Genomic DNA, 2,816 nt, shown 5'->3' with positions numbered 1-2,816 from the left:
ACCCCTCTACACAGCATGTTTAGAATAAATAAAATTTAAAAAAAGAAAGTTAATCCTTCCTACCCCACCATCTCACGTTCTTGCTGTGTCTCTGAACACATTGACTAACCTTTACCTTGTCCTGGCCTTGGCTCATTCCATGAGCAGAGGAGGTGATGTGGAAGTACAAAAATATGACTCAGGCACACTCTACAAAAATCTCTAGCAGTTGGCAATACTCAGCATGACCTTTATGTTGGATTTTGCCATAGTTTTAATCACTTTACCACCACTTGCAGAAATGTCTTTAAAAGTGCCCCGTTGAGGGAAAACTTCGGAGCCAAGACTAAGTGTATGTTCTCATTATTTCACATGTTGTCAAAGTAACCAGTACGGTGAAATGACAGCATTTTGAACAGGTTTCTTCAAAGCTCTAAATTAAGGTAGGAGGATATTTTATTACAGTTATTTTATTGAATGTTAATCTTTTGGTTGACAGTTTCAAGTCCATACAAGAATAAATAAAACATACATTAATTTATTGCATCCAAAACTTTACATTTTACTTTTTGTTTTATGGTTAAGTATGTGTGCAAAGAGGTTACAATTCCAAAACACAGGCTGTGAGAACCATGCTTCTTAACCAGTGCTACCCTTCCAATGATCTCCCCTAAATATCCCCCAAACTTCACTTTGAATTTCCAATCCCTATAGTAAATTACAAGTACAAAGCCCTTATAAACTGCTCTTGGTTTTTTTTTGCAAGAGTTTGGGTTTATCTACTGTTTTATATATGTTTCTGTAAACTTGGATGCTTATTTTACTAAACATAAGGCATCATTTATAAAAAAATTCCAGTACAGTATATTTAAGAGATATTTTTCAATGTGTTAATTGTTGAAAGTAAGCTTAAGATTTTCCTTTGTGTGCTGTCTGATAGTCATAAGAGTAAACCAATTTTTCTTTCTTGCTATTGTTTTCAACATATTTAAAGTATACTATGTGATTTTTTTTTTGTATGTTCTTTCCCCATGGTATAACTCCTGGTTTCACTGTATTTGATTCTGGTACTCTGCATCATGTATATACATTTTTCTAATTTGGGGAGGGAAAAGGAAATAACAAAATACTGAAATAAGGATATAGGTTGACCTATTGTAACAATGAGATGTACAAGACTCTATGTTGAAAATGAACTTTACAACTTGGGGGGGGGGGGTGGGGGGGGGGAGAGTGAGGAGTTGGGGAGGTGGGAAAGGAAGGGATGGTAGAGGAAAAACAAAGGAGGAGGTAACAATGCTCGATAGGAAATGTACTCGGTACCTTACTCATGTAACTATAACCCCTCTGTACAGTATTTTTACAATAAAAAAAACATAAAAAAGAATAAACCGGGCTGGGAAGGTCGCTCAGTGGTAGAGCGCTTGCCTTGCATGCATGAGGCCCTGGGTTTGATTCCTCAGCACCACATAAGCAGAAAAAGAAAGCCGGAAGTGGCGCTGTGGCTCAAGTGGTAGAGTGCTAGCCTTGAGCTCAAGAGCTGAGGGACAGCACCCAGGCCCAGAGTTCAGTCCCACAACTGGACCCCTCCCCCCAAAAAAAAGAGTAAGCCATTTGGTTTCATAGAGTTATTACTACCATTTTATTTTAAAAATACGGAGCCTACAGAAAAGTTGTAATGAGAAATCCTTTAATTAGATTCACCCATTGTTACCATGATTTTTAAGAGATAATGGCACACTTCATGACACTGGCTACAAAATACTTCAACATCTTACTCCTAAAATGAAGATGTCTCTCCAGAAAAAGTGTAGCATCCCTAAAAGTGTCCCGTCTCCACCTCCCATTCTAGTTTTAGGGTTTGAACTCAGAGGTCTATGCTTGCTTGGCTCCCTTGCTCAGCTGGTGCACTATTGCTTGAGCCACACCCACCTCCAGCCCAGCTTTTTCTTGGTTATTTTAAAAACAGAGTCTCTGGACTATTCTTCCTTTTGAACCATGATCCTCTAATTCTCTTCCTCCTTGAATAATTAGAATTGTAGGTGTAAGCTGCAGGTACCTGGTGACTACGAAAATTTAACATTGACACAATGCTATTATTTAAACATAGTATATATTTAAATTTCTAAAATATCCCAATTAAATAATTGGTCCATTTCACCTTTTCAGGATCAAGTGAGTGAGGATCCTGCATTACTTTTAATTTTCAAATTGGTTTCTTTAGTGTAAAACAGTCCCAGTCATTGATTTTTCCTCTCTTAATATAAAACATTTAAAATGTAAAATCCACTTTTTACATACTATCCACCAAATGAGCACTTCCTCATAATTAGACTCAGATAGAACACTTTTCAGTATCATTATGAACTTGTAAGAAATAAACTTTGAAGATAATTCACAATACTCTTTAGCCCAATTATTTGTAATAGAACTTTAATAACTATATCAAATTTACTTTTGCTTTTGGAAAATGATATAATAGTTCAGTTGAATACCTAGAGAACCTGGAAGATCTTATTCCTATCATTATCATATAAAGTCTGAACATATAATTGGACATGAGTAACTCACAGCAGTCATCTTAGCTACTTGAGAGGTTGTATCTGGGAGGATTATTATTCAAGGCCAACCCAGTCAGAAAAGTTTGTGAGACGCCTCCCCCCTTCTCAACCAGTAGTTGTCCTTGGTGGACTATGCCAGTCATTCTGGCACTACATAAATGCTGAGACCTGTTGTATCACAAGTCCAGGCCAATCCCAGGCAGGAGTGTCCATTAGACTCCTTCTCTACTGGAGAAGCTAGACTTTATGGCAAATATTTGTCACCCTAGCCACAGT

Source organism: Dipodomys spectabilis, unplaced genomic scaffold (assembly GCF_019054845.1).
Source record: "Dipodomys spectabilis isolate Male_0828 unplaced genomic scaffold, ASM1905484v1 ptg000032l, whole genome shotgun sequence".
Classification (NCBI taxonomy): domain Eukaryota; kingdom Metazoa; phylum Chordata; class Mammalia; order Rodentia; family Heteromyidae; genus Dipodomys; species Dipodomys spectabilis.
The sequence above is the reverse complement of the archived record's forward strand: the minus strand, read 5'-3'. Positions refer to the sequence as shown.